This window comes from Hyla sarda, unplaced genomic scaffold (assembly GCF_029499605.1).
Source record: "Hyla sarda isolate aHylSar1 unplaced genomic scaffold, aHylSar1.hap1 scaffold_598, whole genome shotgun sequence".
NCBI lineage: Eukaryota > Metazoa > Chordata > Amphibia > Anura > Hylidae > Hyla > Hyla sarda.
The window spans coordinates 82,836-98,618 of record NW_026610612.1 but is presented as its reverse complement, the minus strand read 5'-3'; the positions used below and the strand labels follow the sequence as shown (position 1 = coordinate 98,618).

At 44.4% G+C, this 15,783-nt stretch overlaps 3 non-coding genes and 3 pseudogenes across 3 annotated transcripts; all 6 read right to left on the bottom strand.

Moving 5' to 3' along the window:
- Positions 1-483: 483 nt before the first annotated feature.
- On the bottom strand, positions 484-616 carry LOC130340638 (U2 spliceosomal RNA; annotated as a pseudogene).
- A 2,093-nt stretch (positions 617-2,709) lies between these two features.
- Positions 2,710-2,900, bottom strand: LOC130340616 (U2 spliceosomal RNA). The gene has a single exon (XR_008880709.1). It is a non-coding gene; the product is annotated as a U2 spliceosomal RNA (small nuclear RNA).
- A 2,097-nt stretch (positions 2,901-4,997) lies between these two features.
- LOC130340628 (U2 spliceosomal RNA) lies at positions 4,998-5,203 on the bottom strand (annotated as a pseudogene).
- A 5,025-nt stretch (positions 5,204-10,228) lies between these two features.
- On the bottom strand, positions 10,229-10,361 carry LOC130340637 (U2 spliceosomal RNA; annotated as a pseudogene).
- Positions 10,362-11,958: 1,597 nt separating this feature from the next.
- Positions 11,959-12,149, bottom strand: LOC130340669 (U2 spliceosomal RNA). The gene has a single exon (XR_008880744.1). It is a non-coding gene; the product is annotated as a U2 spliceosomal RNA (small nuclear RNA).
- Positions 12,150-14,225: 2,076 nt separating this feature from the next.
- LOC130340668 (U2 spliceosomal RNA) lies at positions 14,226-14,416 on the bottom strand. Its single transcript, XR_008880743.1, has one exon. It is a non-coding gene; the product is annotated as a U2 spliceosomal RNA (small nuclear RNA).
- Positions 14,417-15,783: the final 1,367 nt, after the last annotated feature.

The window sequence follows — 15,783 nt, the reverse complement described above, 5'->3', positions numbered from 1 at the left end:
CCTCTGCACTCAACCTTACTAAAATAGACTTGTAAAAACAACTCAACATCGTGTAGGTTGGCGAAAGGGGAATACATCTTTACTACCACCAGCTTAATATCGTCTAGAACGTGCTCAATAATCCGGACACCCTGAAGCTTTTTGTCTTTACTCGCAGCAGCTCTGGTAACAAAATCTCTGTGGATGCCATTTTGTGTGAACGCCACATCAAAAATTTTACGCTTCGGGTAGTCCTGGATTGCCAATATCTCGCCCTTCTGTATTCCGAAAACTCCTCCGAGCACGTCCTCTACTACGAATTTCAAATCGTCCGCCCTTTTGGTATCATCCGTGAGAATGACTCTCACGGTGTTTTTGATCCTTGCGTATGCCGGCACAGAACCTGGATCCGGATCATCATCCATGGTTCTAACCTCTCTCCACCCGAAGGTCTTGAGAGGCGATCGCCACTCGTTACCCTGGGACTAGGCCCTCTCCCCAATAGCAACAAGTGGGTGAAGCCCAGGCAATAAACCTGGGCGATCCCACAAGGCCGAGGAGAGGGGTACCCGAGTACCTTCTGACCAGATCTCCTGTATTACTACACTTGATCTTAGCCAAAAGGCCGAGAAGCGATAACCGTGAAAGGGGCGGGCCCAACAAGGTGCCCTTCATGGGCACTATCACTGCTTGCTGTCAGGGAGGCTGCCAGACAATTTTCCATGCACACTCTGGGCTGGGGGGCAGTCAACCACCAGTACACACAGCAGAACCTAAACCCATACCATTATTGCTAAGCAGCAAGACAGGGGCCCATTGCACTCCCACGGGGCCTTTTTAAATGCAATCCATAACCCGGATTTGCCAGGAACCCTTCTTACTCCTCCTACTTGCATGTGACACTGGGCTTAGGATCTGCATAGGAAACACACACACAAGCACACACCTACCTTTGTTGCCTGCAGATGCCTCCTTGGCTGTCCCCAAACGGTATCAAACCAACACCCACGGGAAGCTGTAAGCATAGAGGACATGCCTGCACCCCATTGGACTTACCTGTGTGGGTTAAATCCGGGTTATTTGACAACCTATGGCGGTGATGGTTCTGCTCAGGCAGAGCAGTGCTGATGCTCCTCATAAAGCTGTCGCTGCTGTGAAGGTTCTAGGTGACATCACAAATCCCTATGGTTACATACACAACAAAGCTGGGTTGTTGTTGTTTACACTCTGCAAGGCCTGTGGAAGTGAGTGACATCATAGCACTGTAGTTCTGAGGGTTCTAGATGGATGCAACAATCTCCTGTTGCTTCTATGAAGGCCATAATAGACGACATCACCAAACAGCTCCATAGTCACATACACAGCAAAGGAGAGATGTTGTTTACACCTAGTGATGTCAGTGGTATTGAGTGACATCACAGCACAGTGCTAAGGCTCCTGGGCCTGGACACAGCAGCGGCTGCAATATCTCAACGGAGAATACGTTTATATATATGTGTGTGTGTGCGCGTATATATATATATATATATATATATATATATATATATATATATATATTTCTCCGCCGAAATCACTTTTAAACCCATTTCCACCTTTTTTTCCCTTCTCTTCCTCTTACTTTTTTTTCACGTTTTTTTACGTTTTTCTCCTTTTCGCCTCTTTTCTGGGCGTATTATTCTTCTTTTTCTTCTTTTTTTTCGTCTAATGCATACCCCATCAGTGCAGCAATGCTTATTCAATACCGCCAGCAGATGGAGACACTGGGGGATAATTTTCTAAGGATTTATACTGATTTTTCCTGTCTGAATTTGTCGCACAGAAAGTTGCAGGCCAAATATGTGTGACATTTCTGCGACTTTAGCTTCTAGAGCATTTTTACAACATTATACATAGGTGCTGAATACATAAAAAGCGACTGTTCAGCGACAGACAAGTCGCATCGGCTGAAAGTAGGCCAGAATGTCAGTCCATGTTGGAGCAGGTTTAGATACAGTCTAAAGCATAGATCTCAAAGTCTGTGCACAGAATTTAGCAAGGGCCTCGCACCTTCTGATGCATCAGGTAGGTGCACAATAGCATAGCCTAACCCTCTGTACTTTGGTCTATATTGATGCGGGACATAGACAGCCAGCTGATGACCAATCCATTAGTGCAATGGATGGCTGGAAGCATTTGTCTTTGCCTTTGCAATACCACAGAAGCAATGCATGGTCAATGTACAGCAATGACACACCTGTGTGAACAGCCAGGAGACCCCCCCCCCCATGTTATGATACATAGTTACATAGTTAGTACGGTCGAAAAAAGACATATGTCCATCAAGTTCAACCAGGGAATTAAGGGGTAGGGGTGTGGCGCGATATTGGGGAAGGGATGAGATTTTATATTTCTTCATAAGCATTAATCTTATTTTGTCAATTAGGAACATTCAGCACCCACCCGCTATCAAGGCAGCTGCCTATCATGTCATGCCCTACCTGCACAGGTGTGCTGGCTACTCAAATGATCCAATTAAGGAGGCCATTTAGTCAGCAGCAGCAGAAGTCCTGTGCCTGGACGCTCCAACAGCGGCCAGACACAAGCAGAAGCAGAAGCAGCAGAAGCAGCAGCAGCACCACCTTTTGTTTTTTGGCTGCAGCAGCAGCAGCAAGGCCCACAGGGCTGGCTAGCTGGCTAGCCAGCAAGCAGGTAGCAATGAAAGTAGGAATCTTTCTTTTTAACCCTGTAAGGGGGTGGTGCACTGTACCCGAAGATACTGCCATATCGGGTCAATGCATAGGGCGACGGAAGCAAGCTTCGAAATCGGCCCCCGTTCTCAAAAATCCATTTAATATATGGTCCCCAGATAGGGGACGTATCAGATATTAAACTGATAAGAACAGATACTACACTTTATCTTAGCCAAAAGGCCGAGAAGCGATAACCGTGAAAGGGGCGGGCCCAACAAGGTGCCCTTCATGGGCACTATCACTGCTTGCTGTCAGGGAGGCTGCCAGACAATTTTCCATGCACACTCTGGGCTGGGGGGCAGTCAACCACCAGTACACACAGCAGAACCTAAACCCATACCATTATTGCTAAGCAGCAAGACAGGGGCCCATTGCACTCCCACGGGGCCTTTTTAAATGCAATCCATAACCCGGATTTGCCAGGAACCCTTCTTACTCCTCCTACTTGCATGTGACACTGGGCTTAGGATCTGCATAGGAAACACACACACAAGCACACACCTACCTTTGTTGCCTGCAGATGCCTCCTTGGCTGTCCCCAAACGGTATCAAACCAACACCCACGGGAAGCTGTAAGCATAGAGGACATGCCTGCACCCCATTGGACTTACCTGTGTGGGTTAAATCCGGGTTATTTGACAACCTATGGCGGTGATGGTTCTGCTCAGGCAGAGCAGTGCTGATGCTCCTCATAAAGCTGTCGCTGCTGTGAAGGTTCTAGGTGACATCACAAATCCCTATGGTTACATACACAACAAAGCTGGGTTGTTGTTGTTTACACTCTGCAAGGCCTGTGGAAGTGAGTGACATCATAGCACTGTAGTTCTGAGGGTTCTAGATGGATGCAACAATCTCCTGTTGCTTCTATGAAGGCCATAATAGACGACATCACCAAACAGCTCCATAGTCACATACACAGCAAAGGAGAGATGTTGTTTACACCTAGTGATGTCAGTGGTATTGAGTGACATCACAGCACAGTGCTAAGGCTCCTGGGCCTGGACACAGCAGCGGCTGCAATATCTCAACGGAGAATACGTTTATATATATGTGTGTGTGTGCACGTATATATATATATATATATATATATATATATATATATATATATATATATATTTCTCCGCCGAAATCACTTTTAAACCCATTTCCACCTTTTTTTCCCTTCTCTTCCTCTTACTTTTTTTTCACGTTTTTTTACGTTTTTCTCCTTTTCGCCTCTTTTCTGGGCGTATTATTCTTCTTTTTCTTCTTTTTTTTCGTCTAATGCATACCCCATCAGTGCAGCAATGCTTATTCAATACCGCCAGCAGATGGAGACACTGGGGGATAATTTTCTAAGGATTTATACTGATTTTTCCTGTCTGAATTTGTCGCACAGAAAGTTGCAGGCCAAATATGTGTGACATTTCTGCGACTTTAGCTTCTAGAGCATTTTTACAACATTATACATAGGTGCTGAATACATAAAAAGCGACTGTTCAGCGACAGACAAGTCGCATCGGCTGAAAGTAGGCCAGAATGTCAGTCCATGTTGGAGCAGGTTTAGATACAGTCTAAAGCATAGATCTCAAAGTCTGTGCACAGAATTTAGCAAGGGCCTCGCACCTTCTGATGCATCAGGTAGGTGCACAATAGCATAGCCTAACCCTCTGTACTTTGGTCTATATTGATGCGGGACATAGACAGCCAGCTGATGACCAATCCATTAGTGCAATGGATGGCTGGAAGCATTTGTCTTTGCCTTTGCAATACCACAGAAGCAATGCATGGTCAATGTACAGCAATGACACACCTGTGTGAACAGCCAGGAGACCCCCCCCCCCATGTTATGATACATAGTTACATAGTTAGTACGGTCGAAAAAAGACATATGTCCATCAAGTTCAACCAGGGAATTAAGGGGTAGGGGTGTGGCGCGATATTGGGGAAGGGATGAGATTTTATATTTCTTCATAAGCATTAATCTTATTTTGTCAATTAGGAACATTCAGCACCCACCCGCTATCAAGGCAGCTGCCTATCATGTCATGCCCTACCTGCACAGGTGTGCTGGCTACTCAAATGATCCAATTAAGGAGGCCATATAGTCAGCAGCAGCAGAAGTCCTGTGCCTGGACGCTCCAACAGCGGCCAGACACAAGCAGAAGCAGAAGCAGCAGAAGCAGCAGCAGCACCACCTTTTGTTTTTTGGCTGCAGCAGCAGCAGCAAGGCCCACAGGGCTGGCTAGCTGGCTAGCCAGCAAGCAGGTAGCAATGAAAGTAGGAATCTTTCTTTTTAACCCTGTAAGGGGGTGGTGCACTGTACCCGAAGATACTGCCATATCGGGTCAATGCATAGGGCGACGGAAGCAAGCTTCGAAATCGGCCCCCGTTCTCAAAAATCCATTTAATATATGGTCCCCAGATAGGGGACGTATCAGATATTAAACTGATAAGAACAGATTTTTTTTTTTAACTTGACTACCCTTACGGGGGCAAACTTTATTAAAAATTAAATAATGTTAACAAAGTTGTGCAAATATGTCAATAAATACAGTTACATATAAATAACATATTTACAACATATTAAAACATAAAATGGGCACTTGGTGGCTTTACAAGATAGAATTCCATTCTTTTAAAAACCATTTTCTAGATAAAAGCGGAAATCTCTTCTTGTCTAAAAGATAGTACTGGTACATTTCATAAAAACAGATAGATAAAATGTCCTTCACAGATAAAACCTCATGCTTGAACAATAAAATATTCCTGGCCTTCCACAGAGCTGCCTTCACACAGTTTATGATCTTCCATGCAATAGTCTCTTGAGTCCGTGTTGGGCATTCCAGGCAACCATAAAAAACCACTGCAATATTTAAGTCTTTTAGTCCAGTTATCCTTTTTACCAGAGGGAGTATCTTTGTCCATATTTTCTGCGAGTAAAAACAAGTCCATATTAGATGGTGCACGGTCTCCTCTTGTCGGCATCCCTCCCTCGGGCAGGTTGCAGAGTTGGATAATCCTCTTCGGTGCTGGAATGCCCGGCATGGAAGACACTCGTGTGCGCAGCTCCAGGCCAGGTCCTTCTGTGAATTAAAAAGATAATTAATACTCAACATCTTCCAAATCTGTATACACTTCTGTTCGTTAAAATTTTTGATGGGAGTCACGGTACTGGTTTCTTTTATTTCCTTTAGTAATTTTTTGCTATTGCACAGATCCTGAACACTTTTACCTTTAAAACTATATAAGTTTAAAATTTTTCCTAAAATCATGTATTGAGGGGGTAAATTCAAAGAATAAGGGCAACTTAAAACTGTAGAAAACCAGCCGTTCCTCCGCATAAAATAACCAGTATTAAAACGAACAAAATAAGACCAGTAGCTATCTTTAAAAACAGTAGTAAAACACATGCTAAAAAACTTTATTAAAAGGAAAGCTTTAAAATCTGGAAAATCCTTACCGCCCCTGGAGTTCGGTTTTATCACAATTTGTCTCTTTAATTTTTCGCTCTTAGAACTCTAAAAGAAAGTAAAACAAGCTTTTGTTATTTTCTTTAGAACCATTTCGGGGGGTGGGAAAACCAGACTTAAATACAATAAAATAGGTAAAAGCACCATTTTTGTAATTAAAACCTTCCCTTCCATTGTAAGTTCTCGCATGTTCCACATACATATTTTCTTATTTATTTTTTGAGCCACCAAGTCCCAGCTATTAAAACCATTATTAGACTCGTCAAAGGAGACACCTAAAATCTGCACCGACTCAGACACAGGGACGGGCACATCATACAAAGGCATTCCGCCTATGTTTAAAATGTTACTTTTGTTAAAATTGACTTTAAAACCGGAGGCACAATTAAAATATTGAATCTGTTTTAGCGTCTTCTGAAGCGATGGGGTGTCCCTGCAAAACACCGCAACATCGTCCATGTACCCCACTACCTTCGCCTCTAGTCCCCCTCCTCCTGGCAGGGGGACTCCATGGATCTGCTTATCCTTTCGTATTGTACATAAAAGAGGCTCTATTGCGCAAATGAAGAGTAGTGGGGACAAGGGACACCCCTGCTTCACTCCGGAATTTAAAATCACGCCCTGTGTCTTAAAACCATTTACTAAAATTTTACTAGTACAGTTATCATAAAAAGCTCTAAGAGACAATAAAAAGCCATCAGGTATACCCATTTTCTCTAAAACCTTAAAAAGATAAAAATGTGACACCCTGTCGAAAGCTTTTTCAAAATCTATGGATAAAACCGCCAGCTTTCCTTTTCTTAATTTGGTGTCGCTAATTACATCCTTTAAAAGGTTTAGGTTCTCCCATAAACTCCTCCCAGGCACCCCACAGACTTGGTTTGTATGAATTATTTTATGGATTACGTTCTTTAAGCGGTTAGCACACAGTTTCACCATTATTTTATAGTCGCAGTTCAGAAGGGTGATTGGTCTCCAGTTTTTGAGTTCCGACCGGTCTCCCTTTTTGAATAGCAGGGAGACAGCACCCTTCTTCCATGAGCCTGGGAGGATTTTAGACTTAAAGACTTCCGTAAAAAGGGAGAACAAATCTTCTTTTAAAATACCATAAAAAGTAACATAAAATTCAATGGGTATACCATCCGGCCCAGGCACTTTACCTGTTTTAAAACTCTTGACGGTCTCTAAAATCTCCTGCTCTGAAATATTCTGCAATAAAAAAGACTGTGAGACAGGATCTAAAAAATTGGTGATCTCCTTTAACGAGTCATTCATAAAACATTCATCAATGTGTTTTACATTAAAAAGATCCGCATAAAACTCTTGCACCTTTTTTAAAATACCCTGTACATCATTCACTCCTTCAATGTTTTCTATTAACCTTCTATTTTCATGTATTTTCTTAAAAAAATACCTGGAGCAGGTCTCGTTTTCCTCAAGATGCTGTATTCGAGACCTAAAGATAATTTCTTTTCCTTTCTGCTCCAGGCACTTAGTTATTTCTTTTTTAAGATCATGTACCTCCTTCTCCACCTCCATCCCATGTGCTCTGAATTTGTACAGGGTTTGCAGACGAGTATTTAGGATATTATAAAATTCACGTTTTTCTTTAGCTTTCCTAACCCCAACACGGATAAAAAATTCTTTTATTTTTAGTTTCATTTTTCCCACCAGATACTGGTGGGAGTGTTGGGGTCTTTTACTCGTCTGCATTCCTTGTAAAAGGTGATAAAATCTGATAAAACCTGCGGATCTTCTAAAAGGGACACGTTTAACTTCCAGGCATTCCTACCAGTTCTCCTTTTAAAATCACTTTTAACTTTAAAATACAATAATTTATGGTCAGAAAAAACATTGGTAAAAAGATCACAGTTAAAAGGCAGTACTTGATAAGAACAAAAAATAAAATCTATCCTGGAGCTACAGCTTGCATTGCTCCAGGTAACACCGTCTTCCTCTGGTACGTTAAAATTACATTTTTTAAAAACATCAGTGAGATTAAAATCTAAAATCAAGTTTTTTAACATAAAAGACGTCTTATCATAGTTCCTACTCACTGCGTTCGAAAAACGGCGTTCTCCCCTTAAAATACAATTAAAATCACCTGATAAAACAAGAGGACTAGAATTGTTAATAAAAAGGGGTAAAATCTCCAACATTTTTATTCTTTCATTCTTATCAGGAGAACCATAAAAATTTAAAAACTGCCATTTAATACCATTAATAAAAGCGCTGACCAATAAAATTCTGCCTGGTAAAATTTCGTTAAAACTCTCAATTAAAATGTTCCCTTTAAAAAGTATGGCGACCCCTGCTGATCTGGACTCATTTGATCCAGACCAGACTGATGGACCGTGCACCCAATCATCTTCATATTCTTTATAATTTAATCTGTGCGGGATGCCACATTCCTGCAGGAAAAGGACGGAAGCAGCAAAAACCGACAAGTAATTAAATAGGGCAACCCTTCTTACTCTGGCGCTCACACTTCTCACGTTCAAGGACAGACCGGACAACTCAGCCATGGGAATGTACAAGAAAATGTCTTACACCTCTGATTCCCCCTCCGAAGCCTCATACCCCCCAAAATCTGACTCAACTGTACGCATAGAGGAAGCAGGAGAGGAGGCACCATCACTCAGCCGACCCCCCTCCTCCATCATGATTGAGGCATAGTTGTTCTCGGGCATCCTGGCAATCAGGGCTCCAGACTCATTGGGTTCTTCCACCTCTTGCCCCTCCATAGGGGTCGGGTGTTCACTTAGTTCCGTCTCTGGTACCTCAGAGACGGTCACCCCTGAAACCTCCTCCTGGCAGGGAGGAGGGGGGGTATCCCCTATGGGGACCTGTGGAGGAACGTCACTTGGGTTCCCTGCATCCGCAGGTACTTCCATCGGCTCCCCCTGGACCGCCTCCGAATAGAGTCTTCTGGAGCCCCTCCGCCTTTTGACACTCACCTCTCCACCCGGATCATCGCTCTCAGGGGGACCCTGAGCCAGAGGTTGCTGAGGAGCGGATTCAGCCGCCGTCCGCTCCTCTCTTAACCCAGCATGCTCCTGGGGGCCAGTTTTTTCACCACTTGCACGTTTTTTGGCCATCCTCTGCTCTTTAGGGTCCCCTCCTTTTGCCTGAGGGGGGTCTTTCTCCTTCTCCATCTCACCGCTTACCTCTTGTGGGGGGGTAATCACTGGCTCTGCTTGCCTCGGCTGGTGTCCCGGTTGCTGTCCTTGCTGCCTCCAGGGTTGCCACTGCTGCTCCGTCCTATGTCTGTGGGGACAAGAGGGGAAAAGGTGACCGAATTGTTGACAGAAATTGCACCTCCCTCCTCTTGTGCATTTCTCTGTCTCGTGCTGTGTGCTACCACATTTTTTGCATGTACTTTCACAGTTTTCTTTTGTGTGTCCATATCTGTGACACTTCCTGCAGTAGCTTGGCATCCCCGCATAAAAGAGGTCGCCACACATATTATTTATTTTAAAACGAGCTGGTGGTAGTTGTATTCCCCCTGGCAATCTGTCATCTTTTTTGCATGTAACCTGAAATCTCCACTTAGATGTCCAGATGCCACAGCTGTTCATGATTTTTCCTCTGCACTCAACCTTACTAAAATAGACTTGTAAAAACAACTCAACATCGTGTAGGTTGGCGAAAGGGGAATACATCTTTACTACCACCAGCTTAATATCGTCTAGAACGTGCTCAATAATCCGGACACCCTGAAGCTTTTTGTCTTTACTCGCAGCAGCTCTGGTAACAAAATCTCTGTGGATGCCATTTTGTGTGAACGCCACATCAAAAATTTTACGCTTCGGGTAGTCCTGGATTGCCAATATCTCGCCCTTCTGTATTCCGAAAACTCCTCCGAGCACGTCCTCTACTACGAATTTCAAATCGTCCGCCCTTTTGGTATCATCCGTGAGAATGACTCTCACGGTGTTTTTGATCCTTGCGTATGCCGGCACAGAACCTGGATCCGGATCATCATCCATGGTTCTAACCTCTCTCCACCCGAAGGTCTTGAGAGGCGATCGCCACTCGTTACCCTGGGACTAGGCCCTCTCCCCAATAGCAACAAGTGGGTGAAGCCCAGGCAATAAACCTGGGCGATCCCACAAGGCCGAGGAGAGGGGTACCCGAGTACCTTCTGACCAGATCTCCTGTATTACTACACTTGATCTTAGCCAAAAGGCCGAGAAGCGATAACCGTGAAAGGGGCGGGCCCAACAAGGTGCCCTTCATGGGCACTATCACTGCTTGCTGTCAGGGAGGCTGCCAGACAATTTTCCATGCACACTCTGGGCTGGGGGGCAGTCAACCACCAGTACACACAGCAGAACCTAAACCCATACCATTATTGCTGTTGCTCCTGTTGCTTCTATGAAGGCCATAATAGACGACATCACCAAACAGCTCCATAGTCACATACACAGCAAAGGAGAGATGTTGTTTACACCTAGTGATGTCAGTGGTATTGAGTGACATCACAGCACAGTGCTAAGGCTCCTGGGCCTGGACACAGCAGCGGCTGCAATATCTCAACGGAGAATACGTTTATATATATGTGTGTGTGTGCGCGTATATATATATATATATATATATATATATATATATATATATATATATATTTCTCCGCCGAAATCACTTTTAAACCCATTTCCACCTTTTTTTCCCTTCTCTTCCTCTTACTTTTTTTTCACGTTTTTTTACGTTTTTCTCCTTTTCGCCTCTTTTCTGGGCGTATTATTCTTCTTTTTCTTCTTTTTTTTCGTCTAATGCATACCCCATCAGTGCAGCAATGCTTATTCAATACCGCCAGCAGATGGAGACACTGGGGGATAATTTTCTAAGGATTTTTACTGATTTTTCCTGTCTGAATTTGTCGCACAGAAAGTTGCAGGCCAAATATGTGTGACATTTCTGCGACTTTAGCTTCTAGAGCATTTTTACAACATTATACATAGGTGCTGAATACATAAAAAGCGACTGTTCAGCGACAGACAAGTCGCATCGGCTGAAAGTAGGCCAGAATGTCAGTCCATGTTGGAGCAGGTTTAGATACAGTCTAAAGCATAGATCTCAAAGTCTGTGCACAGAATTTAGCAAGGGCCTCGCACCTTCTGATGCATCAGGTAGGTGCACAATAGCATAGCCTAACCCTCTGTACTTTGGTCTATATTGATGCGGGACATAGACAGCCAGCTGATGACCAATCCATTAGTGCAATGGATGGCTGGAAGCATTTCTCTTTGCCTTTGCAATACCACAGAAGCAATGCATGGTCAATGTACAGCAATGACACACCTGTGTGAACAGCCAGGAGACCCCCCCCCCCATGTTATGATACATAGTTACATAGTTAGTACGGTCGAAAAAAGACATATGTCCATCAAGTTCAACCAGGGAATTAAGGGGTAGGGGTGTGGCGCGATATTGGGGAAGGGATGAGATTTTATATTTCTTCATAAGCATTAATCTTATTTTGTCAATTAGGAACATTCAGCACCCACCCGCTATCAAGGCAGCTGCCTATCATGTCATGCCCTACCTGCACAGGTGTGCTGGCTACTCAAATGATCCAATTAAGGAGGCCATTTAGTCAGCAGCAGCAGAAGTCCTGTGCCTGGACGCTCCAACAGCGGCCAGACACAAGCAGAAGCAGAAGCAGCAGAAGCAGCAGCAGCACCACCTTTTGTTTTTTGGCTGCAGCAGCAGCAGCAAGGCCCACAGGGCTGGCTAGCTGGCTAGCCAGCAAGCAGGTAGCAATGAAAGTAGGAATCTTTCTTTTTAACCCTGTAAGGGGGTGGTGCACTGTACCCGAAGATACTGCCATATCGGGTCAATGCATAGGGCGACGGAAGCAAGCTTCGAAATCGGCCCCCGTTCTCAAAAATCCATTTAATATATGGTCCCCAGATAGGGGACGTATCAGATATTAAACTGATAAGAACAGATACTACACTTGATCTTAGCCAAAAGGCCGAGAAGCGATAACCGTGAAAGGGGCGGGCCCAACAAGGTGCCCTTCATGGGCACTATCACTGCTTGCTGTCAGGGAGGCTGCCAGACAATTTTCCATGCACACTCTGGGCTGGGGGGCAGTCAACCACCAGTACACACAGCAGAACCTAAACCCATACCATTATTGCTAAGCAGCAAGACAGGGGCCCATTGCACTCCCACGGGGCCTTTTTAAATGCAATCCATAACCCGGATTTGCCAGGAACCCTTCTTACTCCTCCTACTTGCATGTGACACTGGGCTTAGGATCTGCATAGGAAACACACACACAAGCACACACCTACCTTTGTTGCCTGCAGATGCCTCCTTGGCTGTCCCCAAACGGTATCAAACCAACACCCACGGGAAGCTGTAAGCATAGAGGACATGCCTGCACCCCATTGGACTTACCTGTGTGGGTTAAATCCGGGTTATTTGACAACCTATGGCGGTGATGGTTCTGCTCAGGCAGAGCAGTGCTGATGCTCCTCATAAAGCTGTCGCTGCTGTGAAGGTTCTAGGTGACATCACAAATCCCTATGGTTACATACACAACAAAGCTGGGTTGTTGTTGTTTACACTCTGCAAGGCCTGTGGAAGTGAGTGACATCATAGCACTGTAGTTCTGAGGGTTCTAGATGGATGCAACAATCTCCTGTTGCTTCTATGAAGGCCATAATAGACGACATCACCAAACAGCTCCATAGTCACATACACAGCAAAGGAGAGATGTTGTTTACACCTAGTGATGTCAGTGGTATTGAGTGACATCACAGCACAGTGCTAAGGCTCCTGGGCCTGGACACAGCAGCGGCTGCAATATCTCAACGGAGAATACGTTTATATATATGTGTGTGTGTGCGCGTATATATATATATATATATATATATATATTTCTCCGCCGAAATCACTTTTAAACCCATTTCCACCTTTTTTTCCCTTCTCTTCCTCTTACTTTTTTTTCACGTTTTTTTACGTTTTTCTCCTTTTCGCCTCTTTTCTGGGCGTATTATTCTTCTTTTTCTTCTTTTTTTTCGTCTAATGCATACCCCATCAGTGCAGCAATGCTTATTCAATACCGCCAGCAGATGGAGACACTGGGGGATAATTTTCTAAGGATTTATACTGATTTTTCCTGTCTGAATTTGTCGCACAGAAAGTTGCAGGCCAAATATGTGTGACATTTCTGCGACTTTAGCTTCTAGAGCATTTTTACAACATTATACATAGGTGCTGAATACATAAAAAGCGACTGTTCAGCGACAGACAAGTCACATCGGCTGAAAGTAGGCCAGAATGTCAGTCCATGTTGGAGCAGGTTTAGATACAGTCTAAAGCATAGATCTCAAAGTCTGTGCACAGAATTTAGCAAGGGCCTCGCACCTTCTGATGCATCAGGTAGGTGCACAATAGCATAGCCTAACCCTCTGTACTTTGGTCTATATTGATGCGGGACATAGACAGCCAGCTGATGACCAATCCATTAGTGCAATGGATGGCTGGAAGCATTTGTCTTTGCCTTTGCAATACCACAGAAGCAATGCATGGTCAATGTACAGCAATGACACACCTGTGTGAACAGCCAGGAGACCCCCCCCCCCCATGTTATGATACATAGTTACATAGTTAGTACGGTCGAAAAAAGACATATGTCCATCAAGTTCAACCAGGGAATTAAGGGGTAGGGGTGTGGCGCGATATTGGGGAAGGGATGAGATTTTATATTTCTTCATAAGCATTAATCTTATTTTGTCAATTAGGAACATTCAGCACCCACCCGCTATCAAGGCAGCTGCCTATCATGTCATGCCCTACCTGCACAGGTGTGCTGGCTACTCAAATGATCCAATTAAGGAGGCCATTTAGTCAGCAGCAGCAGAAGTCCTGTGCCTGGACGCTCCAACAGCGGCCAGACACAAGCAGAAGCAGAAGCAGCAGAAGCAGCAGCAGCACCACCTTTTGTTTTTTGGCTGCAGCAGCAGCAGCAAGGCCCACAGGGCTGGCTAGCTGGCTAGCCAGCAAGCAGGTAGCAATGAAAGTAGGAATCTTTCTTTTTAACCCTGTAAGGGGGTGGTGCACTGTACCCGAAGATACTGCCATATCGGGTCAATGCATAGGGCGACGGAAGCAAGCTTCGAAATCGGCCCCCGTTCTCAAAAATCCATTTAATATATGGTCCCCAGATAGGGGACGTATCAGATATTAAACTGATAAGAACAGATACTACACTTGATCTTAGCCAAAAGGCCGAGAAGCGATAACCGTGAAAGGGGCGGGCCCAACAAGGTGCCCTTCATGGGCACTATCACTGCTTGCTGTCAGGGAGGCTGCCAGACAATTTTCCATGCACACTCTGGGCTGGGGGGCAGTCAACCACCAGTACACACAGCAGAACCTAAACCCATACCATTATTGCTAAGCAGCAAGACAGGGGCCCATTGCACTCCCACGGGGCCTTTTTAAATGCAATCCATAACCCGGATTTGCCAGGAACCCTTCTTACTCCTCCTACTTGCATGTGACACTGGGCTTAGGATCTGCATAGGAAACACACACACAAGCACACACCTACCTTTGTTGCCTGCAGATGCCTCCTTGGCTGTCCCCAAACGGTATCAAACCAACACCCACGGGAAGCTGTAAGCATAGAGGACATGCCTGCACCCCATTGGACTTACCTGTGTGGGTTAAATCCGGGTTATTTGACAACCTATGGCGGTGATGGTTCTGCTCAGGCAGAGCAGTGCTGATGCTCCTCATAAAGCTGTCGCTGCTGTGAAGGTTCTAGGTGACATCACAAATCCCTATGGTTACATACACAACAAAGCTGGGTTGTTGTTGTTTACACTCTGCAAGGCCTGTGGAAGTGAGTGACATCATAGCACTGTAGTTCTGAGGGTTCTAGATGGATGCAACAATCTCCTGTTGCTTCTATGAAGGCCATAATAGACGACATCACCAAACAGCTCCATAGTCACATACACAGCAAAGGAGAGATGTTGTTTACACCTAGTGATGTCAGTGGTATTGAGTGACATCACAGCACAGTGCTAAGGCTCCTGGGCCTGGACACAGCAGCGGCTGCAATATCTCAACGGAGAATACGTTTATATATATGTGTGTGTGTGCGCGTATATATATATATATATATATATATATATATATATATATATTTCTCCGCCGAAATCACTTTTAAACCCATTTCCACCTTTTTTTCCCTTCTCTTCCTCTTACTTTTTTTTCACGTTTTTTTACGTTTTTCTCCTTTTCGCCTCTTTTCTGGGCGTATTATTCTTCTTTTTCTTCTTTTTTTTCGTCTAATGCATACCCCATCAGTGCAGCAATGCTTATTCAATACCGCCAGCAGATGGAGACACTGGGGGATAATTTTCTAAGGATTTATACTGATTTTTCCTGTCTGAATTTGTCGCACAGAAAGTTGCAGGCCAAATATGTGTGACATTTCTGCGACTTTAGCTTCTAGAGCATTTTTACAACATTATACATAGGTGCTGAATACATAAAAAGCGACTGTTCAGCGACAGACAAGTCGCATCGGCTGAAAGTAGGCCAGAATGTCAGTCCATGTTGGAGCAGGTTTAGATACAGTCTAAAGCATAGATCTC